Source organism: Alnus glutinosa, chromosome 8 (genome assembly GCF_958979055.1).
Source record: "Alnus glutinosa chromosome 8, dhAlnGlut1.1, whole genome shotgun sequence".
Classification (NCBI taxonomy): domain Eukaryota; kingdom Viridiplantae; phylum Streptophyta; class Magnoliopsida; order Fagales; family Betulaceae; genus Alnus; species Alnus glutinosa.
Window position 1 is genome coordinate 20677432 of NC_084893.1, and position 13535 is coordinate 20690966.

The following is a 13535-nucleotide window of genomic DNA, read 5'->3' on the forward strand; positions in this document are numbered from 1 at the left end:
AAACGACACTAATTGAATAGTGTCGTTTTTTGGGCCATAGACAACATTAAACCCCCATTTTTTATTTTTATTTTTAGAAAAATTTCCACCTCTCTTTGTAGCTATGCTTAATGTATAACTTTAACTATTATTTCTTTTCTTTCTTTCTTATTTTTCTTTTTTTTGAAGTAATATATAAGCTTAACTTTTTCATTCGTAAAGAAATTGTATAATTTATGTCTTAATATCAGTTATATGAATATTGTACTCTATATTGCAAAGAATAGGTAAAGAAAGAAAATATTAAAGTCAAAATTGGTTGATGTCAAATATTAAAGAACGAAACTTGAGATAGGAGCCCAGATGTCTTTCTCTCTCTAGTCACAAACACAAATACTCCTTGTAAATATTCATCTTATCTAGTCATATGCTTTCTTAAATGTCTTATCGCATTATCCGAAACATCTTTGTAATTTATATAGTAGGGTGAACCTAATAATTTTTTGATTGAGAAATGATATATTACCGCCCCAAAACACAATTATTGACCACCTTTATCCACGTGGCAACTTTTTTTTTTACTTTTTTTTTTTTAGAAGAAAAAAAAACCTTAAAGCTAGTTAGGAGACCACCTTACCACATAGGCAGGGTGGTTAAGAGTTATATCTTATAGTAGCAAAAGATCGTATCTCCTTTTTATTTCAACATTTATTGATCTCAAACTATATAGTGATAATTTTGGATTAGAACTCACCCTTAGTAGTATTTTGTTTTCTTCCATTTTTTGGCATTCAAAAAGTAATTTTTGGGCAGGGGCCTTGGTGAAAATTGAGATGTATAATAATTTAAACCAAAAAGAGATTGTTGGACCATTTATTTGACAAAAATCATTTTTGGCATATAATAAACGAGAATTGCCTTTTGAAATCCTAGACTATTGATATTTTCTTTGTTTATGTTCCTTTAAAATTGATGGTCTTGAGCAAGATCAATTATAATATAATTTCTTACTACATTAATTAATTTGTCCCGGCCATGTCGCTAATTGTAAGTAACCGGACTAAAGTTTAATCCATTGCACTAGCTAACATCAGAAGTCAAACGAACAATTTCTGCGGTGGTGGTCTTGGTGGATCAAGCAATTATGAGCACACAAAAAAAAATGGTTAATTAAACATCATCATTATAGTTGACTTGCCCATCTTTCTTTTAATTTATTTGAGTCATTATTGAATGAAGAATGGCCGTATGCTTTGTCAACTCCATCATTTCTTTCCTTTCTTTTTTTCTTTTTGGGGTTATTGATTGTCTTATCTAACTCCACACGTCAATTGATTTGCTCTATACCTGCTAATGTCGTTTAGTCATTTTTATAATGGCATAGGAGATGGGATTTATATAATAGTAATGCTATAAAATTATGTTTTTATTTCTTAATTATTTTATAATATTGTCGTGTCAATTTTGAAGTAATTCACTTTTGATTTTGATTTCTTTTAATTTTTTAAACCTGATCCAATGTTTAATTAAAATTCCACGACAATAATGTTGTTAGATAATTGTAAAATAAAAATATAATTTCTAAGATTACTTATTATGTAAACATAAAGACATGATAAGTAAACCACAAGTACTTATTATCCGTTTGTTTCGGCATTTTTCGGTATTTGTTAGGGGCGAAAATAATGGTCAACGGAAATCATTTTCAGTTTGATCGTAAAAACCTCTTTAATTTTTAGAAAACGATTTACAATTTTGAAGACTGTAAATCGTTTTCTGGATTTAAACACTTCACATTGCACGTACGTTTATGAGAATTCACCATCGTGGGACATTGGAATTTGTTGGTAGCCTGTCTCTACCGCCGAAGATTCTCGAATTTTGGTATCCGATTACCGAATCCGCTAGTCCTGCCGGATTCCAACCAAACTGGTCAGAATCTGATCAATACAATCAAAATCTGAAAATTTATGCCGGAATCCGACGACGGCGACAGTTGTTGGATTCTGTTTTATACCATTGGTAAATTTTTTGTATGGACCAAACATTAAAAAATAATTTTTCTAAAAATTAATTTCATTGAAAATATTTTACGTCGAAAAAGATTTTAAGTCGAAACAAAAGTACAATTGATCCAAACATGAGGTCATTCAAAAAAAAAATCTTCAAACATCTGCCTACAACATCCGCTTGCCAGGTGCGGCTAACCATAAAATCTTTTATGCAGTCATTTTACTAAAGTGGTTTTTTGTTGAAGTCAATTTCGACTTTGTACTTAAAAGGGTGAGAGATTTTTAAGCAAGTAACAGCCATTATTACCAAATATATATATAGAAGGTAAATAAAAACTATTACATATTTGTAAGACAAAGGCCAATTATACTTGTACTTCTAGAATTCCCCAAGCTAGACAAACGAGGTATAACTGGCCGGAGACGAAAGGTCTCTAGTGGCCGGCTCCGGGGCTCGGAATTGACTGCTGCAAGATACGATCCATCTTGGCAAGATGAGAAAAGATTATGCTTTCGTTGATAGCCATTGCATCAACTTTTTCACCTGATGAAGAAGGAAGACCAGGTCTTGACTCCAAAGAAGGCACCTCTGTCATTGATAAACGCAAAATATTGTTCCTAGCATCCAGGGATGTGAAATGGAAGGCAAAAGCAAAGAGGATTATGAACAAAATAGAGCTTAAACGAGCCATAATATAGAAATTAATGGTTCATGGAATATTAATGCTAAGGTAGCCAGGGGAAGGTGCTCTTGTATAGCAAACTTGTGGGATGTAGCCTATTTATAAACATGCTACGTTCTGTGAGAGAAAGAGAGAGAGAAGCGTCCGGGTAAAGTTAGTCGGCCAATTGCGCAGCTGTATTTTTCAAATGACCAGTGGATGATCCAGTTGTGTTAGGTGCGTAAGAACTAAGCCGGCGGCATTTGTTTCATTATTGTCATCACTCCATAACTCCAAATACAATGGAGAACAAGTCCTTCTTGCATGTACATTAATCAAGCACTCAACTTAGGTAAAAGACCATTTTTCATATTCTTGCATGCTGCTACTGTATATACCTGTTGCTTTCACTTGTTGGAGTAAGGCTCTTCCCCGTTTAATGGCTTTTATATATAAAGCAGTGGAAAGGAATTGAGCTAGCCCTGATTATGACAGTAAACAGTGCTCCTTAGTGGTGCCATTTTTTTTTGTTGGTTGCATCTGAGACTTCACAATTCGAGAACCCATCTATTAATCTTCCTGGACTGAATTCCATGGAGTCTTTGATGCGTCGACAGTCGCATCTTATTGTCTGAAAATTGTGCCAACAATTTAGATGAACGAGTAAAATTGCATACCAGGAATATTCAACCTTCCCGCACCCGAACAAGTTAGATAGAACTTCTTCAAACCGTGGCCTCCATTATAGTTCACTAATACCATTGAAGATGTCAATGATCGTAACCAACCACCATTTAAAGCTAATGATGGATAATCATACGAGGCTAAAGATAAACGAGGAAAACCCTTTTGACAAGTTAAGATTCCTCAAGGTTGCTCGTGGAGTTGGAGGGAAACTTATTTCGTATAAGGTGGGAATTGGAGAACGTATGTAACAACTTAGAGAAAAGTGCTAGCCACATCTACCCTATCACCTCTAAATCATTGGGTAGTTAAAGTACTACTTAACTGTAGCTACTCAATGCATTATTATAATCATAAAAAAGTATCTCTCTTCTTGCACGCCTTTCTATACACGCACCCCTATTCCTTCTTTTTTGTTAAAGCAAATTCACCCTAATTCCCCTTCTATTCAAGCTGGGATTTTGCATTAGCATTTGTACGACGTATTTGCCCTGAGCCATTCTTATCCGTTGAGAGAAAAACCACAAAATGGGATGAGTTTCTTCTTCAGCAATTGGGCAAAATGGGTGAAATAGGCAAAATGGGCAAAGAAACTCATCCATTGGGCAAAATGTTTGAATATATATGAAAAACTTAAACCCACCCATGGATTTCTTTTGTCTATGCACTGAGCCGTTGCCTATTTGCCTATAAGAATACAGACTTTCAGAAGGAATGGAGAGCATAGTGTTAGAACACAAAGCTCTGATAGCATGTAAGATTTGATAACTACATATTTCTCCCCATGAATAGTATGGGATCATTATATTCATATTTATAGTAACTACACAACCATTCAACTTCTACTACAATTATGAATGGCTACAACTATTCACCTCCTATCTCACTATACATCTTCTAACGTTTTGTATTTATTGTATCAGAGAACTCTTCATCTATCTAATTATTGTTATCTTCAACTATGAATGACTTTTCATTGTCTTCATTGAAATGCCTGTCATTATTAATGTGAGCTGTATCTTTAACACGCCCCCACAAACTCAACAGTAAGGGACAAACGTTGAGTTTGGAGTGAAGAGTGAGGGACGCCATTTGAGTCTGCAAAAGGAATTGCAATTATATCCCAATTATTAATAATGAAACTACCAAAGCCACCAGAGACTCTCTGAAATTGAGAGAGGGAAAGTAGAAAAATATCCCATTTGACCATTGAGTTGAAAAATAAGTCCAATTCCTTTTTGGATGAATTGGACAATTTGTGCCAAGAAGACCTTCTTGCCATGAATTTCACTGCATTTGAATTCCAAGCCAGATCGTTAGGAGGTCTGTTGAGGAATGCCGAGAAGGGAGGCATTTATGTAAGAGACAAAAAGGTAGAAAGATGTAGGGGTCAACAGAAAAATTGAGGCATGGATGCATAGCAGTGTGGACCCAAGGAAAAACAGAGAGACCCCAAACAAAGCCATTAACCTAATTTAGAGGTTAAGGAAAGTGAGCTAAGATAATCAGTGAGAGAAACAAAGAGAGAGCGAGAAAGGGTTTGCATTGGCAGAGGAGGCCAAGAGATCTGGAGAAGTAGAGAGATGCTCCAAACACATTTCATGCGTTAATAAATAGGCATATAAATCCTCTTAAGACATGGGTTCGGGTAATAGGATAATGCCATCAACATAACCAAGGAGACGATGAGCTTTGAGGTAGGGAAGAAATTGTGTTGAAACGTAGAGGAAGAAGAACAAGTCTTATTGCTTAATAACCTCATGCGATTACATCGTTTAAAAAGAGAAACCCTACGAACTAATATGGAAAGAAAATAGACAATACAATCAGAATAAAACTCAACCAAGGAGGACCCAATATGGAAATGTCCATTATTTTCAACACTCCCCCTCAAGCTGAAGCATAGATGTCTCACATGCCCAGGTTGGATAAGGCTGAATGAAGAGTATCACTAGAAATACCCTTTGTCAACATATCCGTCAATTGTTCTCCAGTCTTCACATATGGTGTGCAGATGATACCTCCTCTGAGTTTTTCTTTAATGAAGTGTCGATGAATCTCAACATGTTTGGTTCGATCATGATGGACTGGATTATGAGCAATACTGATGGCTGCCTTGCTGTCACAATACAATTGCATTGAGTCCTTGGAGTCAAACCCAAGCTCTGTCAAGAGTATTTTCAACCATAATGTTTCACACACTCTTTGAGCCATAACTCTAAATTTCGCCTCCGTGCGCACTAGATCTGGCAACTATGGACTGTTTCTTGCTCCGCCATGTAACCAAATTACCTCCCACAAATGTGCAATAACCTAATGTACACCTTCAATCTATAATCGAGCCAGCCCAATCTGCATCTGTATAGGCTTCTATTTTCAAATGATCATGTTGAGAAAACAATAGTCCCTTACTCGGTGAGGATTTTAAGTAGCGAAGAATGCGATAAACAGCTTCCATGTGAGGCTCTCTCGGAGAATGCATGAATTGATTCACCACATTAACAGCATATGCAATGTTTGGACGGGTAAGGGTGTTGTGAATTTTAATTGTACTTGCAAGTGCACGAATCGTTTCCAGTTAATGGATTGCAAGTGCGAGGTCGATCCCATAGGGACTTCTGTTTTGAAAATAAAATTTATGTCTAAACTAATTAAATCTTAACTTAGTTCCAAAAAAAGGTTTGATTTTCGATAAAAAGAAAACATAAACTAAATAAAGTAAAATAAAACAAAAGAAAAGGTTCTAAGGTTTTGGAATCCACCCCTACCGAATCATAACAACATACTCCATGTTCATCAATATTAATCCGAAGTTCTCACAATTAAAATCTTAGGTATGTTTTACTATACTTCAAACAGTTAATCAAAACATCCCATGTATCCATTCTTTACACAAATCACAAAAGATATCCGGTTTAAACCAAATCATAAAATGTATCCATACAATAAATCACAAGGGATATCCAATTGTTTTGTAAATAAAAATCAAGCAATCAATTATGTGAAATTATCTCAAATCAATAATGTATCCTTGAATCACAAAAGATATCTCAGAATCACTCCACACATTGAAAAGAAGTAAAACATTAGAAAAATTAAACCAAATAAAATCAGATAATAAAAACTTATATGGAAGTATTGTTGTTCTTCATTGATGATGCTTCATCCTCAACCTTAGTTGAAAAATTAGCTACACATGACTATAAAAAATAAATCCTAAACTAAAGAAAAACTAAACTAAAAAGAGAAAAATATGAATTTTGGTCTCTGCTCTCTTCCTTCCCCCCTTTCTTTTTGAGGTTTAGAGGTCTATTTATAGGGGCAAAACAAGCCCTAGAAGCTCTAGATATTCTACAAAAATCGGAGGTTAGTCTTGTAGTTTGAATAGGAGACTCAAAACTCAATCCAAGAAGGAAAAGGATTCCAAATTCATCCAGATTTGCGATCTTTTATTACGGGGCACTTTTGGCATGTCAGACGTCCGAATTAGGAAAATACTATTTCACAATAATTTGTAGTAGTTTGAGTTAGCTTTCTAACTCCGTTAATTTCACCTTAATCCGATACTTGAGTGGATAACCAAAATACTATGACATGTGCAAAATCTAAATTCTTATCCGATTTTGACTCCAATTAGAGAAATTCTAATTTAGTCATCTCCTTGACTTGGTTAAACATAATCACATTATCTAGGTCTTCTCAAAGTGTGCTTTCTTTTAAACTTTGCATTTTTCACCTTAAAGCTGCCGTTTTTATTTAGTAACCTACAAAACACTAAAAACATAAATCTAATACAAAACATTAGATTAAGATACAACTAAAGAATTAACTAATGTAAATTAAAGGGCTTAAATATTCAATATTTGACACTCATCAATGGGATAAATAAATCAATCGCCCAACCAATCGCTGATATCTACCCTTATCCACCATGGGGCTTTTGCCACATTCTCTCAGTTTAACATTTACCTCTACTAGATTGTCAGTAGCTTTACACCCAAGCATTCATGTTTCCTTAAGAAGATCGAGTATGCATTTTCGGTGGGAGATAAATATACCATGCTTTGACCTTGCTACCTCAATGCCCAGAAAGTACTTCAGAGTCCCCAAGTCTTTTATTTCAAACTCATTTGCAAGGAGATGTTTTAAGTTCTGCATCTCCCCATCATCATTACCTGTAAAGACAATATTATCAACATACACAATTAAACTGTTACCTTTCCTTGAAATGAATGCTTGATGAAAAGTGTATGATCAGCCTGACTCTGCTTGTAACCAAATTTCTGCATAGCCCGGGAAAACTGCTCAAACCATGCTCTTGGAGATTGTTTCAGACCATACAAAGCCTTCTTTAGTTTGCACACTTTTCCCGCTGAGGAGAATCTTCCAATCCAAGGGGAATTTCCATGTATACTTCTTCTTCTAGGTCTCTATGCAGAAATACATTTTTCACATCAAATTGATGTAGAGGCCAATCCAAGTTTGCAGCTATAGATAATAGAACCCTAATTGAGTTCATCTTTGATACAGGTGCAAATGTTTCCTCATAATCAATCCCATAGGTCTGGGTAAAGCCTTTTGCAACAAGTCTAGCTTTGTATCGTTCCACATAACCACCAGCCTTATGTTTGATAGTGAACACCCACTTGCAGCCAACAACCTTCTTTCCATTAGGTAATTTGACCAAATCCCAAGTCTTGTTCTTGTGAAGAGCTTCCATCTCTTCATGCATCGCTGTCCTCCATTTTGGATCACTAAGTGCCTCCTGTAGATTTCTAGGAACAAACACAGAAGACATTTTAGATATAAAGGAACGATATGGTGAAGGGAGATGCTGATAAGAAACAAAATCAGAAAATGGATGGTGTGTACATGACCCAACTCCTTTGCATTGTGCAATGGGTAGACTTGTATCATTAACAACAGGTATTATAGAATTCATATCAAAAGTAGACGGAGTAGTACCAGAAGGAGTAGTACCTGAGCCCGAATCAGATGTTTGGCATGTAGAATCAGGAATGGTCTTAGCTATCTGGCATCTGGAGTAAACTCTCAACTCTTACACAGGTAGTGCAGATGGCTAATTAGTAGGTTCAGTTGGATACTCATTAGTAACCTATTGTTGCTCCGGCTCTAGCCTAGGAGTAGGGAAAGGTAATGGAGTCAAAAAAATCCTCTTTAATCTGACTCTCCCCCTGAAGAGGAGTAGGGTCGGACGAGAAGTAGGATTGTCGCTCAAAGAAAGTGACATCCATAGAGACAGTATTTTCTGGATGGAGGGTGATAACATTTGTACCCCTTTTGAGTGGGAAAGTAGCCAACAAAGACACATTTGAGTGATCAGGGATCTAACTTACTCCTAGTAGGACCATGAATATAGACAAAGCAAACACAAACAAAAACTTTTGGAGAAACACCTTTTTCAGTAGAGAGAGGTGGGACAACACCTCAAGGGATGTTTTGAAATCTAGAACCCGAGAAGGCGTCCTATTGATGAGATATATAGCAGTGAGTAAGGCGTCCCCCCAATAAGATTTGGGAACATGCGTGTCAACCATAAAGGAACGAGCTACCTCTAACAGGTGCCGATTTTTCCATTCAGCCACACCATGTTGCCAAGAAGTATAAACACACGTGGTTTGGTGGATAATGCCTTGTTCACAAAAATAGGCCTCGAGATTACCAGATATATATTCGCCCCCATTGTCAGAGCGAAAAATTTTAATCATGGCATTGAACTGAGTCTGAACCATCTTATAAAACATATGAAACATAGAAAACACATTACTTTTGTCCTTTAACAAGTAGACCCATGTGGTCCGGGAAAACCATCAATAAAAGACACAAACCACCGATAACCAGATAAAGAAACCACTCGTGAAGGACCCCACACATTAGTATGAATAAGAACAAAAGGTGCATCACTTTTATTTATACTAGGAGAAAAAAGACACACGATGGTGTTTTGAAAGTTCACATTGAAACTTAGAAACATTATTATGCAACAATAACGCAGGAAACATCCGTTGCAAAATTAAAAACGAAGGATGCTCTAAACGTTGATGCCAGAGCCAGATTCTAGCTGTTGAGTCATCCGCCCGAACTATATGATAAGCTTGTATGAGCTGACCATGTGTGTCGGGCTGAGAGTCCAGATAGTACAGGCCATCCTTCAAGCTACCACTGTCAATCATCTTCCCCGTGGCTAGGTCTTAAAAGAAGCAATAGTAAGAGTAAAAGATTACACGACAATTCAGCTCAATGGTAATACGTGAAATGGATAAAAGATTAGCGGCAAGGTTAGGGACATAAAGAATAGAGGCCAAGTTCATAGAAGGGATCACAGAAACAGATCATTTACTCGATACTGGCAATAGAGACCCGTCAGCTATTCTAACTTTGTCTCTGCCTGAACAAGGATTATATGACGAAAATAAAGGAGACATACCAGTCATATGATCAGAGGCACTGAAGTCAATGATCCACAAATCATTAGGTGGAGTAGCAGATGCATTCAGAGAAGTGGCCAAATTACCTGTAAGAGCGGAGGATGATGCTGTAGTAGCAAGTGTGTCCAATCGAGACATAAGTCGACAGAGTGCTTCTACCTCCTCTTTACTTAGTACCCTTATATCTGTAGTAGAGGAAGAAGTATCAAGTGTGGGATTGGCCATCTCAACTGTGGAAGTATGATGGGCTCAAGGTCTGAATCCTCCACCTGTGTGACCCCCACGACCTCGGGTAGGACGGCCCTGAAGCTTCCAACAAGTCTCCCAAGTATGTCGTGACCTATTACAGTGGTCACAAAATAATTTATCTTTGTCATCCGAAGTCGTATCTACTATTTTGTCCCTATCTCGAAATCTGGGACTGTAGCTCGAAGTGCGTTGAGATGCACCCACAAGAGCGGATTGGGACTGTGAACTGGAATGAAGCATAGTGCTACAATGACTCTCCTCATTTTGAATGTAGGAAAACACCTCTTGTAGTGATGGAAGAGGCTCCTTCCCAAAAATCTAAACCCACACAAGATCGTACTTTGAATTCAATCCACCTAAGAACTCATAAATGCGTTCTTCTTCAATCATCTTCTTAATTTGAGTGGCATCAACAGCGCATATATGCTACAAATTCTTATAATGATCTAACTCCTGCCACAAAATACGAAGTTTATGAAAATAAGTGGCTACTAGAGAATCACCTTGCGTGAGGCCATGGATTCAGCGCTTCAAGTCATACTTCAGTGCAGCATTCCCCACTTTGGAATATGTCTGAGCAGTAGCATCCCAAACTTCTTTAGTCGTATTAAGGAATAAGTACCCCTGACTGATTTCTAGTTGCATTAATTACAGTAACCAGGACATAACTGTGCAATTTTCTGCTTCCCACTTATCTTAAGCGGGATCATTGGGCTGTGATTCTTGAATTCCGCCATTCAACTATCCCATCTTCCCTCTGCTCTTAACAGATAAAAGAGTTGATTGTGACCAAGCAAGATAATTGAGCCCATCCAATTTGACAGTTGTGATTTGAAGAGTTGGATTTTCACCAAGGGAGGTCACCACCTGACGCTCAACCCATTTCGTCTGATTTGTCTCCGACATTTTTCAATCAGACATCCTATCAACTATAGTGCTCCAACACAACCCGTGGACTCAAAAAATTGGGGTAATTACCTTTTCCCCTCATGAACTACCGGCCAGTGTCATTTTGCCCCCACGAACTACCACTTCGACCAAAAGAGAGTATCAAACTACCATTTTTACACACTTTGCCCCCTTATGTCAGTCTAATTCATGCAAAGACGTAAATGCCCTAACTCAATTTTAAAAATGACAGAAATACCCTCATTTAAAAAAAAAAAAAAAAGAAAGACTGAATGAAAGGGGTGGCTGCCGCCACCCCTGAGGTGTCCGGGTGGCTCGCAGCCACCCCGGAAGCTGGGTGGCCGCGCGGCCACCCTAGAAATGACCTAGGGTGGCCGCGCGGCCCCCCCAGGTTCTGGGGAGGCCGTGCGGCCACCCCTTAGGTCGAGGTGGGCCGCGAGCCACCCTAGAAATGACCTAGGGTGGCCACGAGGCCCCCCCAGGTTCTGGGGAGGCCGTGCGGCCACCCCTTAGGCCGGGGTGGGCCGCGAGCCACCCCAGAGGTGGCCGGAGCCACCTCTGGGGGTGGCTCGCAGTCCACCCGGCCACCTAAAGGGGTGGCGGTTCCTTCAGGTTTTTGGTTTTTTTTTTTTTTTAAATATATTAATTTTAATATTTTTTAATAATTACTGTAGAGGGTATTTTTGTCTTTAAGTCAAAATTAACGATAAAAAATGGCATATTCCATCCAAAATTAACGGAATTCCTGACGGAAGGGGGCAAAGTGTATAAAAATGGTAGTTTGATGCTCTCTTTTGATCGAATTGGTAGTTCGTGGGGGCAAAATGACATTGGCTGGTAGTTCATGAGGGGAAAAGGTAATTACCCCCAAAAAATTAGAAGGAAAAAGAAAACTAGAAACTAAACCATAAAAATAGATTATTCATTCTGCAATCATATTTTTTTTTTTTTTTTTTGGGCTAAACCACAAGTCGTTTAGCAGGGTGAACGACAAACCTGGAACCCCTTCTGAACGACATGTCGCTTTGTTATAAACGACGTGTCATTTAGTAAAGTAGAGGCAGAACCGTCTAGCCGTTGCCGGAGCTCCACGCGCCGCCTTTCACGTCTGCCGGTAGGCTTCAAAAACTCCAGGTTGAACCAGAACACGCCGAACAGAACAAGGAAGGCCACCTTGTTTACAATCGATCCATCAAACACACTGAGTAGTGTTCAGGATGGATCGGTATTCACCAAAAAACGCCGTCGTTCATCGGAGGAACGGCCCAAAGAATGCCGTTAATAGCTTCTATAGGTTGTGCGACCTAGATTATGGTGAGCCACATCTAGTTGCACAATCCCAAAGGGTAGGCGCAGCAAAACAGTGGTCCAGTAGAGAAGAATATGAAACAAATGGAGAACCCAAGCACATAGAAACGAACGAAACCCTAGGTTGGCTCTGATACCATATTGAAACATAGAGGAAGAATAATTCTTATTGCTTAATAACCTCATGCGATTACATCATTTAAATAGAGAAACCCTACGAACTAATATGGAAAGAAAATAGACAACACAATTAGAATAAAATCAGAGAATAAAACGCAACCAAGGAGGACCTAATATGGAAAGGTCCGTTATTTTCAACATATTGAACACACCACACTAAATAATTGTCATGAGTTAATTTATGCTGAAAATAGTGTTGCATATTTGGGAGACAGATAAGGGAGAGAGTGAAGTTTGGCCTCGTTACAGTCAAGGTATGGGAAAGAATGGGTTTTGATTTGTGAAACTAAGAGGGTAACCATAAGAGAAACAATGCAATAGAAAGTCGCGTAGAAAATTTGGTGAGATAAAGATTTGATACAAAAGAACCTTGGTGAAGCCATAAGAGGAATTGATGATTTGATGGCTAAAATAGCATCAATAGGCATTAATCAAAACGGGCATTGAGGATGTTGAACACTGCATTATTGCTGTGTCATTCTACTGAAAATAGGGATAGTAAAGAAGAAGTGTTTATCAATGAGTAGATACCATAGAGGAAGAATTTGACTATGTGAACCCATTAATGGTTAACGAAGAGGACAAAATTGTAGAAGATGGTGGGATTGCCATTGAGAAGAAAACAAAATAGAGGATCGAAGAAAAACGACAGTGGTACCTTAGAAGGCTCTGATACCATGTAAGATGTGGGCTATATCTTTAACACATAGTATGGGATGTCTTTGCACTAAGCCATAGTATTGAGCTCTGCGATTATTCGAGATATGGGTTCCTCCATGGATCTGACCAGTACAGCGAATGAGCCAGGTTAGAGATTTGAGAGTGAGAGTGAGAAAGTGGTTTGGGAGATAATAAAGAAATAATTAAAAAAAATTAAGAATAAAGAAAAAGTAAATAAATAATATTTAAATAAAATAAGGAAAAATGAAGAAAATTATTGTGGAGTGTATTTGGATAAGAAAGCAAAAAGTAGTTTAATTCTCTAAATTTAAAAAATAATAAATAAATAAATAAATAAAAATTGTTGTGTGTCTGCTACTGGTGCTCTAAAGTCCGGCCAGTTTCATCTAGTAAATGGAACCGGACAAGAAGAAGCCTAGCTC